This window comes from Pseudophryne corroboree, chromosome 2, assembly GCF_028390025.1.
Source record: "Pseudophryne corroboree isolate aPseCor3 chromosome 2, aPseCor3.hap2, whole genome shotgun sequence".
In the NCBI taxonomy this organism is placed as follows: domain Eukaryota; kingdom Metazoa; phylum Chordata; class Amphibia; order Anura; family Myobatrachidae; genus Pseudophryne; species Pseudophryne corroboree.
The window spans coordinates 960,988,672-961,008,786 of NC_086445.1; the positions used below are offsets into that span (position 1 = coordinate 960,988,672).

The following is a 20,115-nucleotide window of genomic DNA, read 5'->3' on the forward strand; positions in this document are numbered from 1 at the left end:
CAGGTTGCCTCATAGAAAGGTGGGAAGGACCGTATCAAGTTTTGTTAACCAGCACGACAGCACTAAAGGTCGCCGAAAGAGAGACTTGGGTCCACTCGTCCCACTGCAAGAAGGTCGCTGACCCGGAGAAAACTCGTGACAAAGAGCAAGGTGAAGAGAACCTCATATCACTAGTGTTAGTTCCGGGAAAGCTGAGAGGCAGGACTGTTGAAACGGCACCTGAGCGCGGAGAACAACAAGATTAAAGACGGTTGTCGTACCATTTTTCTTTTTTCACCTCCCACTGCATTTTCTTTCCCTCCCTTCCTATTTTCCTTCTTTTTCCCTAACGAAAAGGATCTACCTCAAGAGACTGCGTTTCGGGTTTTTCTGGTAATTCAGTTTTTGCTCAGGACAATCTGTTTTGGTGAGGGTCCCAGAGACGTCGAGCAAGTATCTGTCTGGAATGGGTTCTGATGGCGAGTATGGATTTGTAGGATCTCAGGAGCAGCACATCACTCTAGTAAAAACTGGTATCAGTAAGCGCTCTGGTAGTCATGGAGCTCGGAGGCACTGTGAAGGGTTATTGTCTGACGAATACTGAATATGTAGAAATTGCGAGAACATAGTCGAAGATGGGTGCATCCAAAGATGTCAGTCCAACATTAATGCCGACATCCGTTGAGTGATTACCACTCATTAGTGGGTAAGGTCTTAAACCAAACCGAATGTTGGGGGTGCTCACAGGTACCTCAAGGACAGAGCAAGTCAGGATTAGTACCATACACTTTAACGATAGATGAGGTACTCGAATTACGGGGTGGGAAACCGGTGGACAAGAAATTCAATAAATCTAGGCCCCCTAGCTTGAAGCTCCACCAGTACAACGTAGATAGGTCCTTGTTGTGTTTTAATGTTTCCAATTTCCAAAAACCAGGAAATTGGGAAGTGACTTGGAATAACCAGACAATGGCCTTTCACACAGAGCTGATAGGATTCCTATCGACTCTGAACTTGTACGCAAGATAGCCAACAGTGGAAAGTATTTTCTGCACCGGTATACACGTGGGATCAAAACCATGTGGGTTGGAAAAGCATCACAGGGGTATTGTGCCCACATCATCCAGCCCGATACTTGTACTGAGCAAATGAGAGAACTAGGGATTGGTTTCTTTACATGGAAGATTTGTAATATGGTGTTGTTACATTTCGTCCCCTATGTTCTCCCAGATTATGCCTATTTCATATGTGGGAGGAAAGCGTACAAGTGGCTTACTCCAAGCTCTGAGGAATTGTTAAATTGGGAAAGTACTACCAGAGGTCATTTCCATAACCCACGACAAAATGAAAGACATTCACCGCAACGCTCAGACTCCTTATACTCATACTCATTATGAACACATCATCAAGAGACACCTCATAGATAGAACAGAGCACGCTGCCTCTGATTTGATCCACAAATCCACCGGGATTCAAGTTCTTTTCGCATTAGATATCACCCGTACTGCCAGAGGAACTATAAATTATAGGTACATCCATGCACTGACGAACTTGATAGATATGAGATGTATGATGACACCTTCAGGTTTACGGGTAGGGAGTTACAAGCCTACAAAAAAGGAATTGATCCAGCACAGGAGGGTCCTTAATTACGTTACAGCTGTAACAGGTGGGTACTGTGTTACCCTGGCAACTCAATATGGCGTGAAGTGCTGTACGTATATTACGAATAGCACTGATGACCCCATGGAGATCATCGATCAAAAGATGGATGAGATCTTGCAGTTGAAGTGGGAGTTCAGGAGGAAACACAACCATACCTTGACGGCTGTGGGTAATGAACTGACCGGCTGGGTCTCATGGTTAAACCCACGCAAGTGGTTCTCAGGGTTAGGAGAGTGGGCACAGAATATTATTGTGAATGTGGGAAAATTTCTCCTTTGTATCCTAGGTGTCGTCATAATTATTGGTCTGATATTTAGGTGTGTTCGAATTCTGATGTGGCGCAAGCACGGCACAAATTCGATGAGTCTAAGGAGCGAGGGCATTGTTACAGCAGCAGATTTGATTTATGACCCATCTGTTGAAACAGAGTTATGATAAGGATTGCAAATGAATTTCATGGCCTGTTTCTTTCACCATTTTTCTCTGTTTCCCCCTCTACCCAGAAACATCCAACCAGAAAAGACGTCAACCCTACCCAAATTTATGTGAATGTATTTTTATATATGTGTCTTACCTTCATCACTGCAACCCTCAGTTAATGGCACACATAGTCGACAGGTGTTATCCACATATAGTAGCACTCACATATGTTTCCCCCTCCATGTATCATCAGATAAATGTGCTCCCCATTTGTTGGTATTAGAAGCCGAAAAGGTGAGGGTCAAAAGCTCTTGCCCGAAAAGAGCCCGGTAGTGTTTGTTTGCCCATGTACAGACCCTTAATACGGGATAAGAAGGATTTAATGTATACTTCACAAAACCTTGAAGCTTACTTAGAACATATACGGCACGATGATACATGCCCCTGAGACATTGATTCATACATACATGCTTTTTCCTATCCCACTAGGCTACACGTTTCCTACCTACAACTCTCTCCCGGTCATCCAAACTTTGTCTATAATGTATAGATAATATTTTCAGTTTATTAGTTATGTGTGGCATTTATTATTGACTGCCAAAGGGTGGTCTGTCAAAGTCGAAAATATTATAGGCACCCTCATCACGTACATACACCACACAGATAGCCTCCGTGCGGGTGCTTGTTCTGCCGTGCGTACACATACACGCAAGCTACGTATAACCGCTCACGCGGTCTTGCGTGTTAGAACGTGGTATGAGTAAATACAGTAACATACGCATTCACATGGAAAAACCATCAAAAGCCATATTCAATATTTTACCCATATAATGCATAAATCACACACTGTATATCCTTCTAATAGCAAGTTACTGTTCACACAGAAATTATTCTCCTAGAAACTCAAGCACAATGTACCAGACTGACTTGTTTACGCAAAGCTGTGTAATACTATGAAGAAGGCAAATACCTTTGGTTACCCCCATTGTTCTCGAGTTGTCCAGTATCTGTCAAAGACAGTAAATACTGGACTGTCATTGTCTTACTTGAAGCCAGGACAAACAAGAAGACAATATCCAGAAACCTTGTTTAACTGGAAAGAACTCGAATAGCAACAGCTGACAAACTACATACCAGACATTTAGATATCTGAGGTATAACATTCATAGTCTAAACTCTTGGAAATATATATATATATATATATATATATATATTTCCTAACAAATTGTAATAGCAGGAATATATGTGTGTGTATGTATGTATGTATGTATGTATGTATGTGTGTATATATATATATATATATATATATATATATATATCTTGAGGATGGAAATGGATAATCATATCATGTCTGGGATCATATTGTTCAGGGTCACATAAGCAGTAATCTGGTGGGTATGAGAATATTGTCACATATTGCAACAATAAGTTATTAATAATACCAGATTTATGTATAATTAATGTGATGGGTTTAACTGGTCATGGGGCGGGAACTCAGATGCAAACAACAGAAATCACATCTCAGGACTTAGTCATCGCCCACCGCTTGAACTGACCAATGATCCCCAGTGCACAGGATATGTCCCACCCCTGAACCAATGGAAGAAGAACATACAGTGTCTACTGTATCATGAACTGAACAAATGTATAAAAAGCCAAGCTGCCTGGCCGGCCACACATTCTCTGAAAGTCATCTATCTTGACTGACCGAGGACCAGGACCGGGTGGCGCTGGCGAAACAAACGTATGTATCATTGATTGTAGCCTGTATCTCTTATTGTGATTGTATTATTATTGTAACCCCCTGTTAGTAAATAACTGTTGGTGGGTCGGACCCCAACATATTTAAATGCAATTGGTGTTGTGTTCCTTTCCTGCTAGGGGTTATAAAGTGTATTCCGCCTCACATGTAGCTACTCCGTGCTTACAGCGTGACGGCGTGATTACGCAACGTGTACGCATCTGTTAGGGGTTACACACACATGCTTAGCGGTCGCAGCGACCTGCACAAATATAAGTTAAAGTTATTGCTTTTTCTGTCATGTATGTTAATCAACATTAACAATACTGTACAATAAATCCTCACTCACTTGCCTTTAACCAAATTTTGGGAACAACATTTGTGTATGTACTCAGTATGCCACACAGCTATACAAAATTTTGCCAAACATCAGTGCCCTAAATACATATTTATGCTACACATCAGTGCCCCAATACATAATATACCACACAAATGTGCTCCAATACATGACTGTGCCATACATTAGTGTCCCCAATACATGACTATGTCACATAGGGTGTGATAGAGGATGCCGACAATCAGAATGCAAGTGGTCACATGACTGAACCGGTATCCCGATTGTTACAATCCGGACATGTTTGGAGGGTCACTACCCTAACACGCCCCCACTCCCCGCACACACACAAACCCCTCCCCCATCCTCACTTGGTGGCGGCTTGGGCTAAATCTAGAGGGGTGGCGGCTAGGGCTAAATTTTGGGGGGTAGTGGCTACGGCTAACCACCCTCCTAGTACGTAACCCTAACCCTCCCCTAACTACAAACACTAACCATCTCCCCCTGCCCGGTCCTAACCCTAAAACCCCTCTCAATGCTTACCTTCGGGATGTCGGCTGTCGGTGTTCTGGCGCAGGGCTTCTGAGCAGTGGCGGTATTCCGACGTTGGTCATCTGACCTCCGGCATCCCATCCGACGGGATGCCAAATGCATCCTGCCACATATCAGTGCCACAATAAATGGTTACGCCAAACTATCCCACTGATACATTTGCTCACCCTGTCAGCACTTATTACTGCTCCCCCCACCACACACACACATATACTGGGCCCGGGTAATGTAAGGGGTATGGCCTAATGCAGGAGGCATTGCCACGTCCCCTTAAAAAGCTTACTAAAAGCTAATACTCGACATGCCATGAAGCGGCGAGGCGGCCTGCACAGGGAAGCGACATTTGTCCCTCAGCCAGGGCAAGATCCATGGGGGGCACAATCAGTGTGATTGCATCGCCACAAACAGGCAGAGGATAACTATCACAGCTGCTGCAACCTCCCCTGACCCACTGCAGCCCAGCACACAGCAGCATGTCTTTGCTGCTGGGGAGACAGACGCTGCTGCTAGTTGACAGGTGCTGAAGGGGACGGGGTGAAGACCCAGCGCCCTCCAGCAAGCCTAGGCCTGGGTAATTAGAACCCGTTTCCCCCTCCCTCTTGGCACCTCTGTACTGTACACAGACCCATCAATTCTCCTCAATAAAAAATCATTCAGCAGCAGCTCCCCAGTTTATAAAGTCTGGAGGGGAGCTGCTTATGTGGTTCACAGGCTGGGACTCCAGGGGTAGGAGGAGAGGACTTGAGGAGAGTTAATGATAATAAAGGGGCTAATTATATTAAATTGGGTTATTATGATCATGCTGCAGGAGTTAATGAGTTTTAATGAAAGGTCCATTTATGATGGACCTCATTATTTGGTGCCTGTATGTATGGCGGCCATTGTGATGTTCTCTGTATTGAATGGCGGTCATAAGGATACTGTATACATTGCTTGGCAGCCACTCACTGTATTGTATGGCAGTCATTGTGATGTTCTCGGTATTGCATGGTAGTCACTGAGATGCACTTTGTGTTTTATGACAGATACTGGGATGCACATTATGTTGTTTGAAAATCATTTGGATGTGCCTTGTATTGTATGGTGATCACTGGGATGTGTTTTGTATTATGTAAATAGGTCCCTAAAATGCATGCCATTGTGACTCTATTATCACGTGTTGCATTAATCTTGTCTACCAGCAATGTGACTACAGATAATAACGTGTATCTCTGCCTACAGTTGATTTGGTTCCGCCTATCGAGGCCCTTTCAGAAGTTTTCCAGGGTCACTTTAAGTTCCCAATCTGCATCTGTGCTGGTTCAACATTTGCATGGCTAGTGGGAAAGTCACATGTAAAAATTAAATAATTCTGAAAAAGTAGCCACAGCCTTGAATGTATTGCAGGCAGAGGTGGCTTTAGACCTCATGGGGCCCTAAGCAATATACCAATTTGGGCCCCCTCCCTCAAACAATCCATAGCACTATATCTTTGTTCCTGATATATGCCTCTTACATTGGGGGTAATTCAGATCTGAACGCAGCAGCAAATTTGTTAGCTAATTGGCAAAACCTAGATGGTCATTCCGAGTTGTTCGCTCGCTAGCTGCTTTTAGCAGCATTGCAAACGCTAGGCCACCGCCCTCTGGGAGTGTATCTTAGCTTAGCAGAATAGCGAACGAAAGATTAGCAGAACTGCTACTAAATAATTCCTTGCAGTTTCTGAGTAGCTCCAGACCTACTCCTAGACTGCGATCACCTCAGTCCGTTCAGTTCCTGGTTTGACGTTACAAACACGCCCTGCGTTCGGCCATCCACTCCCCCGTTTCTTCAGCCACTCCTGCGTTTTTACCTGGCATGCCTGCATTTTTTAGCACACTCCCTGAAAACGGCCAGTTTCCACTTTCCGCCCAGAAACACCCACTTCCTGTCAATCACACTATGATCACTCGAGCAATGAAAAAACGTCGCTTGAGCTTGTGTAAATCTACAAAGTTTTATGTGATAGTACTTAGCACATGCGCGCTGCGTACCATGCGCATTTTTGCCGTTTTTTCACTTGCTCGCTGCACTGCAAAAATCGGCAGCGAGCGAACAACTCGGAATGACCACCCATGTGCACTGCAGGTGGGGCAGATATAACATGTGCAGAGAGAGTTAGATTTGGGTGGGTTATATTGTTTCTGTGCAGGGTAAATACTGGCTGCTTTATTCTTACACTGAAATTTAGATTTCAGTGTGAACACATCCACCCAAATCTAACTCTCTCTGCACATATTATATCTGCCCCCCCCCCCCCCCCCCTGCAGTGCACATGGGTGGTCATTCCGAGTTGATTGCTTGTTAGCAGTTTTTAGCGGCCGTGCAAACGCTATACTGCCGCCCACTGGGTGTGTATTTTAGCTTAGCAGAAGTGCGAACGAAAGGATCGCAGAGCGGCGACAAACTTTTTTTGTGCAGTTTTAGAGTAGCTCAATACCTACTCAGCGCTTGCGATCACTTCAGACTGTTCAGTTCCTGTTTTGACGTCACGAACATACCCTGCGTTCGCCCAGCCACGCCTACGTTTTTCCTGGCACGCCTGCGTTTTTCCGAACACTCCCTGAAAATGGTCAGTTGACACCCAGAAACGCCCACTTCATGTCAATCACTCTGCGGCCAGCAGTGCGACTGAAAAGCTTCTCTAGACCTTGTGTGAAACGACATTGTTCGTTGCAATAGTACGACGCACGTGCGCATTGCGCCGCATACGCATGCGCAGAAGTGCCATTTTTTTGCCTGATCGCTGCACAGCGGACGAATGCAGCTAGCGATCAAATCGGAATGACCTCCCATGGGCCCTCATTCAGAGTTGATCGCTCACTAGCAGTTTTTTGCAGTCCAGCGTTCAGATAGTCGCCGCCTACAGGGGAGTGTATTTTAGATTTACAAGTGTGCGAACGTGGTACAAAAAACTTTGTGCAGTTTCTGAGTTACGGACTTAGCCGCTGCGATCACGCCAGCCTGACCGGGACCGGAATTGACGTCAGACATCCGCCCTGCAAATGCATGGACACGCCTGCGTTTCCCCAAGCACTCCCAGAAAACGGTCAGTTGCCACCCACAAACGCCCTCTTCCTGTCAATCTCCTTGCGATTGGCTGCGCGTATGGATTCTTCGTAAAACCCATTACACAGCAACAATCCACTTTGTACCTGAGCGATGCGCCTGCGCATTGCGGTGCATATGCATGCGCAGTTCTGACCTGATCGCAGCGCTGAAAGAAACGCTAGCGAGCGATCAGGTCTGAATGACCCCCATGGTTTTACCCATTAGCTAACAAATTTGCTGCTGCGATCAGATCTGAATTAGGTCCATTGGGGCAGATGTAGTAACCTGGAGAAGGGATAAAGAAGTGATAAACCAGTGATTAGCGCAAGGTGATAACGCACCAGCCAATCATTATGGATTTGAAAAATGACAGTTAGGAGCTGACTGGCCGGTGTGTTATCACCTTGCGCTAATCACTGCTTTATCACTTCGTTATCCCTCCTCCAGGCATAATACATCTGCCCCATTATTTGTTGTTTTCCCTCCTTATATTTTATTGCAGTGTATTACTTTCCCCCTTCTCTGATTGCACCACATCCACTCACTGACTACATTTTCTATCAGCATTTTATAATACCCATTATTACCCTCTTCAGTCAGTGTGATTGCATTGACTATATATCAGTGCCCCACTGATTATAACAGACTGGCCTCCATCGCCTATACACAGTAGTACTTAAAATAGAGTATAATAGCATATTGATATATCATCAGTCAGTGCCCCACCCCCCGCACTGACTGGAATTTTAAGTAGGTGAATGTTATACAAAATTAACAAAATGACTGTAATAAAGTACACCGGAAGGGTATCCGGACTCCAGGTCGACAACAAAAAGGTCGACACACCTTAGGTCGACGCCAATTGGTCGACACACCTTAGGTCGACATGGACAAAAGGTCGACATGGACAAAAGGTGGACAGGAACAAGGTCGACATGGAAAAGGTCAACATGAGTTTTTTATGTTTTTTTTTCTTTTTTCGAACCTTTTCATACTTAACGATCCACGTGGACTACGATTGGAACGGTAATCTGTGCCGAGCGGAGCGGAGCGAAGGCACCATGCCCGAAGCATGGCGAGCGAAGCGAGCCATGCGAGGGGTCGCGGTGCACTAATTGGGGTTCCCGGTCACTCTACGAAGAAAACGACACCAAAAAAACATAAAAAACTCATGTCGACCTTTTTCCATGTCGACATTGTTCCTGTCGACCTTTTATCCATGTCGACTGTTTGTCCATGTCGACCTAAGGTGTGTCGACCAAATGGCGTCGACCTAAGGTGTGCCGACCTTTTTGTTGTCGACCCTGAGTCCCAGACCCGGAGGAAGACCTCTTGTTTTCTCTGTGCAGGTTTTGGCTCCTCTCTGCGCGTGATGTCATAAACACATGTGTCATGATGGGTCACACGCACAGTACGGCAGAACTGGGGACAAAAGGGTGCGCTGGATCTGGCACCCAACAGCTGTCCCACCACTGGCAGAGTGTCAAGAGTATTCAGCCAGCCCAGCATTGGGACATTTTCGGTGGAGGTCCCGGAAATGCCTTCCATACAGCCTTATCGGCGGGCCCCCCTGGTACCCACAGTGCCCTCTCAATAGTCGGTCTGGCTGTTTGGCTTGGAGAATGCAATATCACTAGTAGTTATATGAGTATTATGCCTAGAGTTATTCACACTACATTCTAAATCTTGTGCTACAGTATGTTATAGCAGTAGAAACGTGTCTGTATAACTGCAAATGGTCAGCACTGGTCATGGGTGTAACCCTGACCATGGCCTATCTGTGTGAAGTTTGTATGTTCTCACTGTCTTTGTGTTTCCTCTGGGGTTTCCTCTGCTTTCCTTTGAACCCCCCCCCCCCCAAAAAAAAAAAAAAAAATTAGGCTACAGTACTTGACCCTAGTATGTGTATGGGTGTGCATAAAATAATTAAGTTCGGGATGCCAACATTAAGAATGTGTCGACATCTTCTGAATGTCGATATTCAGAATGCTGACATGGACGGAAGTCAACATGTGAAATGTTGACATTGACATAATGTTGACATTGCAAATGTTGACCGCCGCCATCTCTACCATGTCCATTGGCAAGGTGTGTATGGCTAATCCTAACCATAGCCTAGCCTTAACCACAACCTAACTTTAACACTAATCACAGCCTAACCCTAACCCTAAAATTGTTTTAAAACATTGCCAACATTCTGTTGCCAACATTCACGATGTCAACATTATGTCATGTTGTCATTGTGATTGTTGCCATATTGAATGTTGACATTCTGGTAAACGTTATGTACATTTACTGTTTGCAAGGTACTGTATGGAATATAGATAACATGTTTCACTGGGGCAGGGAGTGATGAGAAGGTTACATTGTTTATATAAAGCTCTGCATAGTGGCACTGTATAAATAAAAGTTTATAACTAACTAATACAGAAATAAATTCCTCCTTCATGGAAATCTATCACTATAACAAGAGGAACAGTTATAAACCTGTGACTGGATGCTACTGCCTGGCTCAGTCATACTACAGAATATGAGGTAGCCAAGATCTATGTAAGTCAATATTATCCTTAGTATCCTTAAAAGGTATAACTGATATACCCCTAGATAGCGCCATATAAATTTACTTTTTTACATTTTCAGTTTTCCTGTGTAGCATTTAAAAAACTTGCAAAAATTGACCGGCAAATTAGCTGCATCCCATTACAGTAGCTGACAAATCATCTATAAACCTATCTCACAGCAAATGTTAATGTATGGTATACTGCCCTGTTTTACAGTCTCCCAACCAGTGACGTGCGGTGAGGTTAATGACTGGGGAGGCACTAGCTATCATTAGAGTCGGATTTACACACATTATATATATACTGTATATATATATATATATACACAGTATATATATATATATATATATATATATATATATATATATACACATACAGTGGTCGAAGTGGAAATTTTGAAGTGGGGGTATGCAAAAGTCAAGGACGTATTTATGTGCGCGCTCCAGAAAAGGGGGCGTGGTCACCCAAAAGGGGGCGCAGTCACCCAGAGGGGCGTGTCCAGTGTAGTAGAACCCCTTATACTATCTAGTACTGGTGCCCCTTTCACCTTATAGCACACGGTACGAGCCGAAATTCACATTGTAGCACACAGAATGAGCCGAAATTCACCTTGTAGCACAATGAATGAGCCGAAATTCACATTGTAGCACACTGAATGAGCCGAAACTCACATTGTAGCACACTGAATGAGCCGAAATTCACATTGTAGCACACTGAATGAGCCAAAATTCACCTTCTAGCATAATGAATGAGCCAAAATTCACATTATAGCACACTGAATGAGCCGAAATTCACATTGTAGCACAATGAATGAGCTGAAATTCACATTGTAGCACACTGAATGAGCCGAAATTCACATTGTAGCAAACTGAATGAGCCGAAATTCACATTGTAGCACACTGAATGAGCCAAAATTCACCTTGTAGCACAATGAATGAGCCGAAATTCACATTGTAGCACAATGAATGAGACGAAACTCACATTGTAGCACACTGAATGAGCCGAAACTCACATTATAGCACACTGAATGAGCTGAAATTCACATTGTAGCACACTGAATGAGCCGAAATTCACATTGTAGCAAACTGAATGAGCCAAAATTCACCTTGTAGCACAATGAATGAGCCGAAATTCACATTGTAGCACAATGAATGAGCTGAAATTCACATTGTAGCACAATGAATGAGCCGAAATTCACATTGTAGCACACTGAATGAGCCGAAATTCACATTGTAGCACACTGAATGATCCGAAATTCACATTGTAGCATACTGAATGAGGCGAAACTCACATTATAGCACATTGAATGAGCTGAAATTCACATTGTAGCACACTGAATGAGCCGAAATTCACATTGTAGCACACTGAATGAGCCAAAATTCACCTTGTAGCACACTGAATGAACCGAAACTCACATTATAGCACACTGAATGAGCCGAAACTCACATTATAGCACATTGAATGAGCTGAAATTCACATTGTAGCACACTGAATGAGCTGAAATTGTGACAGCAGGGACAGCCAGAGTGATGACAGGGAGAGAGAGAGAGACGACAGGGAGAGAGAGAGAGAGACGACAGGGAGAGAGAGAGATGACAGGGAGAGAGAGTGATGACAGGGAGAGAGAGAGAGAGTGATGACAGTGACGACAGGGAGAGAGAGAGTGACGACAGGGAGTGACGACAGTGATGACAGGGAGAGAGAGTGACGAAAGGGAGAGAGTGACGACAGGGAGAGAGAGTGACGACAGTGACGACAGGGAGAGAGAGTGACGACAGGGAGAGTGACAACAGGGAGAGTGATGACAGGGAGAGTGACAACAGGGAGAGTGACGACAGGGAGAGAGAGTGACGACAGTGACGATAGGGAGAGTGTCGACAGGGAGAGAGAGTGACGACAGTGATGACAGGGAGAGAGTGACGACAGGGAGAGAGTGACGACAGGGAGAGTGACGACAGTGACGACAGGGAGAGAGAGTGACGACAGGGAGAGAGAGTGATGACAGTGACGATAGGGAGAGAGAGTGACGACAGTGACGATAGGGAGAGAGAGTGACGACAGGGAGAGAGAGTGACGACAGTGATGACAGGGAGAGAGTGACGACAGGGAGAGAGAGTGACGACAGGGAGAGAGAGTGACGACAGTGATGACAGGGAGAGAGTGACGACAGGGAGAGAGAGTGACGACAGTGACAGCAGGGAGAGAGTGACAAGTAGGGACAAGGACGGTAACGACAGGGAAAGCGGTGACAGCAGAGGAACATTACCTCATTTGTTGCTGGTGGCTTGGCAGCGGTGAGCGGTGGGCTGCTGGTGGCTGGCGGCGGACAGGGGACTCAGGTCTGCGCCCCTCTCCCCAGGTATACGGCCAGGCTTCCTCTGGTCAGTGCTGTAATCTCCTCCCTGGATGCGGGTCCCTGCGTTGTGAGAGAGACGGCGTCAGCTCCTGTGTGTGTGTGTGGGGGGTGCGCTCATTATAACAGCGGGACCGGGGGGGACGGACGTGCGGTTACTTTAACAGCGCATCCGGGCTGGGGGGTTAACGGTAGATGCGGCTACTTTAACAGCGGGGGGGGGGGTATGCGGCCACCTTAACAGCGGGTCCGGGGGGGGGGGGGTTATCGGGAGATGCGGTTACTTTAAAAGCTGTTCCGGGGGCGGGGGGTATTGCGACACCTTAACAGCGGGTCCGGGGGGGGGAGGCGGCGGGCGGCGGGGTGATCAGGAGATGCCGTTACTTTAAAAGCTGGTCCGGGGGCGGGGGGGTATGCGGCCATTCTTAACAGCGGACCCGGGGAGGGGAAGGTTTCAGGAGGGTGGGTGTGCAGTCACTATACCGCAGGTCCGGGATGCATTCGATGGCCAGCCAGTGTTAATGTTTCCTGACGCGGTGGCTCGGTCTCTTCCTGGATGGTCACATGACCGAGGTCCCCAATCACAGCTCCAGCCAGTGTGAGGCATGCCTCACTTGGAACTGTTTTGACTGGTGTGATTGGCCGCTGTGTATCCCCTCCTCGCTCCACAGGCAGCGCTGCAGCAGTTCCCAACTATGAGACGTGAGGCAGAGCTATTGATGCCTCACGCCTCATTTCTCCCTTCAGATCCACAGTGATCTTAAATCCTAGAGTTTTTACTATACAAATGATCACTTTAATACAAAGAAGATGATTATTTGTTATAAACATCTTCTTTGTATTATTCTAATCATTATATAGTCAAACCTCTGGAGAATGACAGGGAGCATGACAGGTGAGGCTCTGCCTCCCCTGACTGCATGTCCCTGCTCCCAACTGATACTGGCACATTGGAGTCGCAGTAGTGTTATCCGGGGGAAGATTATCCAGCTAAGATCACTGCATCTATACAGTATTTGTATAGAAAGACAAGTATATATATATATATATATATATATATATATATACCGTGCATCCGGAAAGTATTCACAGCGCTTCACTTTTTCCACATTTTGTTATGTTACAGCCTTATTCCAAAATGGAATAAATTCATTTTTTCTCTCAAAATTCCACCTGTGGTAAATTCAGTTGATTGGACATGAGTGGAAAAGACACACTTGACAGTGTATGTCCGAGCACAAACCAAGCATGAAGTCAAAGGAATTGTCTGTAGACCTGCGAGATAGGATTGTCTCAAGGCACAAATCTGGGGAAGAGTACAGAAAAATATCTGCTGCTTTGAAGGTCCTAATGAGCACAGTGGCCTCATCATCTGTAAATGGAACAAGTTCGGAACCACCAGGACTCTTCCTAGAGCTAGCCGGCTGTCTAAACTGAGCGATTGGGGGAGAAGGGCCCTAGCCAGGGAGGTGACCAAGAACCCGATGGTCACTCTGTCAGAGCTACAGCATTTCTCTGTGGAGAGAGGAGAACCTTCCAGAAGGACAACCATCTCTGCAGCAATCCACCAACCAGGCATGTATGGTAAAGTGGCCAGACGGAAGTTACTCCTTAGTAAAAAGCACATGGCAGCCCGCCTGGAGTTTGCCGAAATGCACCTGAATAAATCTCAGACCATGAGAAACATGGCAGTCCTCTGCTGCCATATATCCAGTATAGCTGTATAAGTCCCTTACAGTGTTGTTGTGTTGTTCTTCATCAGACCAGTGGTAGTGTCCTGTCCATCAGTCATTCCTGTGACGAGGCAGTAACAGTGGTATATGCTGCTGCTACATGTCAACTGCTACAGTATTATAATAATTATAACAACAACCACAAGTCCCTTAAAGTGTTGTTGTGTTGTGCTGCATCAGACCAGTGGTAGTGTCCTGGCAATCAGTCATTCCAGTCACTCCTGTGCCGCAGAGTCTCATATAACTCCCAAAAAATAATGGAGAACAAAAATTTGGAGGAAAAAATAGGGAAAGATCAAGAACCACCTCCACCTAGTACTGAAGCTGTTACCACTAGCCATGACATAGACAATGAAATGCCATCAACGTCGTCTGCCAAGGCCGATGCCCAATGTGATAGTAGAGGGCATGTAAAATCCAAAAAGCCAAAGTTCAGTAAAAAGAACCAAAAAAAATAAATTTTTAATCTTCTGAGGAGAAATGTAAACTTGCCAATATGCCATTTACGACACAGAGTGGCAAGGAACGGCTGAGGCCCTGGCCTATGTTCATGGCTAGTGGTTCAGCTTCACATGACGATTGAAGCCCTCATCCTCCAGCTAGAAAAATTAAAAGAGTTAAGCTGGAAAGAGCACAGAAAAGAACTGTGTGTTCTGAGATGGTATCACAAATCCCCAAGGAGAGTCCAAGTGTGTCGGCGGTTGCGATGCCTGACCTTCCCAACACTGGATAGGAAGAGGTGGCTCCTTCCAGCATTTGCACGCCCCCTGCAAGTGCTGGAAGGAGCACCCACAGTCCAGTTCCTGATATTGAAATTGAAGATGTCACTGTTGAAGTACACCAGGATGAGGATGTGGGTGTTGCTGGCGCTGAGGAGGAAGTTGACGATGAGGATTCTGATGGTGATGTGGTTTGTTTAAGTCAGGCACCGGGGGAGAAACCTGTTGTCCGTGGGATGAAGAAGCCCATTGTGATGCCTGGGCAAACTACCAAATAAGCCACCTCTTCGGTGTGGAATTATTGCTCCACAAATCCGGACAACAGGTGTCAAGCCATCTGTTGCCTCTGTCAATCTGTAATAGACTGTATGGAAAGAAGAGGCTCCTACCACCATTTGCATGCCCCCTGCAAGTGCTGGGAAGAGCACCGCCAATCCAGTTGCTGATATTGAGATTGAGGATGTCACTGTAGACGTACACCGTGATGAGAAGGATATAGGTGTAACTGGTACTGAGGAGGAAGTTGACGATGAGGATTCTGATGGTGTTGTGGTTTGTTTGAATAAGGCACCAGTGGAGACAGTTTATGTTCGTGGGATGAGAAAGCCCATTGTCATGCCTGGCAAAATACCAAAAAAGCTACCTCTTTGGTGTGGAATTTTTTCTACACTAATCTGGATAACAGGTGTCAAGCCGTGTGTTGCCATTGTCAATCAGTAATAAGTAGGGGTAAGGATGTTAACATCCTCCCTTATAAGTCAACTGCTGCGCATTCATCAGAAGTCAGTATCAAGTTGTGAAAGTTTGGGTAAGTGCGTAAGCAGTCCATTGATACCTAAATCCCTTCTTCCTGCTGTACCCAAGCTCCTGCAAGCTACACCACCAACTCCCTCAACGTCAACTTCCTCCTCAGTCAGGAACGTCAGTAGTCCTGCAGGCCATGTCACTGTCAAGACTGAGGAGTCCTCTCCTAACCGGGATTCCTCCGTAGGATCCTTGAATGGTACGCCTGCTGTTGCCGCCACTGCTGTTGTTGCTGCTGGGAGTCGATCGTCATCCCAGAGGGGAAGTCGGAAGATCACTTGTACTACTTCCAGTAAGCAATTGACTGTCCAACAGTCCTTTGTGAGGAAGATGAAATATGACAGCAGTCATACTTTAGCAAAGCTGATTACTGAGGCCTTGACAGCTATGTTGGTGTTAGATGTGCGTCCGGTATCCGCCATTAGTTTAGTAGGACTTAGAGAATTGTTTGAGGTACTGTGTCCCCGGTATCAAATCCCATCTAGGTTACACTTCTCTAGGCCGGCGATACCGAGAATGTACACAGACGTCAGAAAAAGAGTCGCCAGTGTCCTACAAAATGCGATTTTATCCAGTGTCCACTTAACCACGGACATGTGGACAAGTGGAACAGGGCAGACTAAGGACTATATGACTGTGACAGCCCACTGGGTAGATGTATTGCCTCCCGCAGCAACAACAACAGTAGCACCAGTAGCAGCATCTCGCAAGCGCCAACTCGTTCCTAGGTAGGCTACGCTATGTATCACCGCTTTCCGTAAGAGGCACACAGCTGACAACCTCTTACGGAAACTAAGGAACATCATCGCAGAATGGCTTACCCCAATTGGACTCTCCTGGGGATTTGTGATATCGGACAATGCCACCAATATTGTGTGTGCATTACATCTGGCCAAATTCCAGCATGTGCCATGTTTTGGACATACAATTAATTTGGTGATGCAGAATTTTTTGAAAAATGACAGGGTTTTGCAGGAGATGCTGTCGGTGGCCCAAAAAATTGCGGGCCACTTTCGGCATTCAGCCACAGCGTACCGAAGGTTGGAGCTCCAGCAAACACTCCTGAACCTGCCCTGCCATCAACTGAAGCAAGAGGTGGTAACGAGGTGGAATTCAACACTCTATATGCTTCAGAGGAGGGAGGAGCAGCAAAAGGCCATTCAAGCCTATACATCCACCTATGATATAGGCAAAGGAGGGGTAATGCACCTGACTCAAGCGCAGTGGAGAATGATTTCCATCTTGTGCAAGGTTCTCCAACCCTTCGAACTTGCCACACGTTAAGTCAGTTCAGACACTGCCAGCTTAAGTCAGGTCATTCCCCTCATCAGGATTTTGCAGAAGCATCTGGAGAAATTGAAGGAGGAGCTAAGACAGAGTGATTCCGCAAAGTATGTGGGACTTGTGGATGGAGCCCTTCATTCGCTTTGCCAGGATTCAAGGGTGGTCAATCTGTTGAAATCAGAGCACTACATTTTAGCCACCGTGCTCGATCCTAGGTTTAAAGCCTACGTTAAATCTCTCTTTCCAGCAGACACAAGTGTGCAGAGGTGCAAAGACCTGCTGGTTAGTAAATTGTCAACTCAACCGGAACGTGACCCATCAACAGCTCGTCCTTCAATTTCTCCCGCCACTGGGGCTGCAAGGAAAAGGATAAGATTTCCTAGCCCACCCGCTGGCGGTAATGCAGGGCAGTCAGGAGCGAAAGCTGACATCTGGTCCAGACTAAAGGACCTGCCAACGATTACTGACATGTCTACTGTCACTGCATATGATTCTGTCACCATTGAAAGAATAGTGGGAGAGGTGGCTTGGAAGCTGAACCAGGCAGACGTGTTGCATTAGAGCTCCTGCCTTGGGCTTATATTTTTGGCAAACGGAGCCACTATCGGATAGCCCTGAAGCTCCATCTCCTCCTGTACAGCCCTACCCATAGTGTGTGGTAAGGCCGCGGAGCCGGTGGGCATTCTCTCGGGTCATGCGGGTTGCGGCCTACCACCTGCAGGAAGCCGGGACCTTGATTGATTGTGGAGCCCGGGCGGAAGTACATCGCGCCTCAGTGTTGTGCACCTGCACCCTCTGGAAGAGGAGTCATGTCCTGCTTACCTGACCAGTACGCATCAGAGGTGCCGCCTAGCTATTCTCCCAGGGGTTCAGATTCTTGACCCAGGAAGCGGGGCTGGTGCGCTCGTGGACTGCGGCCTACGATCGCCGTCGGAGCAGGGACCTCGATTTGGGGCTCGGCCCGCGGCCCGCGTGGGGTCGTCCTTGCCCGCGGTGGAGTGTGCACCGGAGTGCACTACACAACCGGACCTGTGCCTGGAGACCCTGATTACCCGCTCAGTGTCCTGCTGACATGGAGGGGACGCCGCGGAGAGCAAGGGAGTTGGCCAGAGATTACCAGGCAGCCTGTGGGACTTGGTAGAGTGCGCCTGCAATGGAGCTTCTACCCGGGCCTCCTTTCATCCCATTGAGCTGCCTCTCTCATCCGGCCTGAAGCGGAGACCCGTCTGACAGGTAACAGGGCAGCTGCTAAGGTGACCTCGGACAGAGAAGTGGTTCCATGGGGCTCCTACACAGGCCTTACTACCGGGACTTATCTATCCCCATCTGGCCCTTCCTGCTCCTATATATTACCTCTCCACACCGGCCTGACACCCTGTGCAACCTGCGGGCCAGACACGCAGATTAGGGAGGAATTTGGGGACACTCTGTGGATTGAGGCCTGCACATCTGTCGAAGCCGCGACCTCAGCCTTACCTTGGGGCCTGAGTTGGGACGCCACGATGGTGACGGGGTGCCTCCGTGTCACCAACAAATAAAACGCTACTGTCACACCTTGCACCTCTCTGGGGTCCTCCACTGGCTCCGTACCACTGACGACGACCGTACCAGAGCTGAGGTAGCCGACCCTATTAAGACACAGTGCCAGCTCTGCACCAAGCGGCGTGCGACCGCGGCCTCAGTTGTCCTTCCCAACTGGGCCCTCTGTGAAGCATTGTCTGAGCTTCATTTTCATCTTCACCCGTGTGCGGCCATTTATATTTGTATTTGTACACCCAAGCTCCCTGAAGACCCCTTCTGCAAGAAGTCTCTACCTCCTTACCTATACATATCTCACCCGTCAGTACTCTGGTTGTGGCAGGTCCAGACCAGAAACCTCTCCCTGAGGTGCCTTTCATCACAGTTCTGTGGACTACCTACCCGTTCTCCCTGTGTCTATTATTATGGACAAATTCATGTCTAAAACACTACGTAATCCACGGGGTACCCAGACGGGTAAAGGCAAAAATCGTGAAAGCTCCACTAGCAGTGCTCCTGTTTCCCCGACACATAGTCAGGGTTCTAGTTCTCGGGGACAATCACAGCCTGCACCAACTATGGAATCTTCCAAGTCCTTCTCCACGAGTGAAATCACAAATATACTCTCATCTCTACTGGATCAAAAGCTGGCGCCCCTAAAGGATTCTTTAGATTCGGCACTCACGCAACTCACAGCTCATGATCAACGTATCTCCGAGGCCAAACAAAGAATTTCTGATCTGGAAGACGATTTATCTGCGGCTAAGTCAACCCGGATGGAGCACAATAAGCTGATGGTGTCCCTACAAGACAAGCTAGAAGATTTGGAAAATCGGAATAGAAGAAATAATGTACATCTTGTGGGTTTGCCAGAATCTGTGAAACTATCCGATCTTGTGAAACTGGTCTCCCAATGGTTGCCAAGAGAACTGGGTTGCATTTCAGACTCGGGTTCCATTCTGGTAGAACGTGTCCATCAGATTGGTCCTGATCGCCAGTCCAGTAGAGATAGACCCAGATTGGTCATTATGAGAATTCTTAACTACGCCGATAAAGTCCGTTTGATGGAAGCCTATCGGAAATATACTGATCTTCGGTACCAAGACTCCAAGATCTTACTATTTCAGGACTTTTCTTATCTAGTTGCTGTGAGATGACGTGAGTTTTCACCAATTTGTAAACGTCTGTTTGAACTAGGTCACCGATTTGCATTGTTATTTGCATTGAGAATCACCCATGTTGGTAAATCCTACCTTTTTGAAACTGCACAAGAGGCCAGAAACTTTGTGAACTCTTTGGATACGGCTCTACTTTCTGGTATAGATGATGCTGACTGACTCTTTATATCCTTTTCCAGTTGGTTAATTGTTACCTTTGGTTTGT

At 46.6% G+C, this 20,115-nt stretch overlaps 1 long non-coding RNA gene across 2 annotated transcripts in view; it reads right to left on the reverse strand.

The window, feature by feature from the left end:
• Positions 1-13,273, reverse strand: part of LOC134987235 (uncharacterized) — a 149,034-nt gene extending 135,761 nt beyond the window's left edge. The window contains exons 1-2 of one of the 2 annotated variants that reach the window (XR_010192942.1): positions 13,158-13,273; positions 12,588-12,737 (exon numbers count right to left, since the gene is read on the reverse strand). This is a non-coding gene — a long non-coding RNA (uncharacterized LOC134987235). The remainder of the gene's footprint in view (positions 1-12,587; positions 12,738-13,157) is intronic. The other variant, XR_010192936.1, reaches the window with a different exon arrangement.
• Between the last annotated feature and the right edge of the window lie 6,842 nt (positions 13,274-20,115).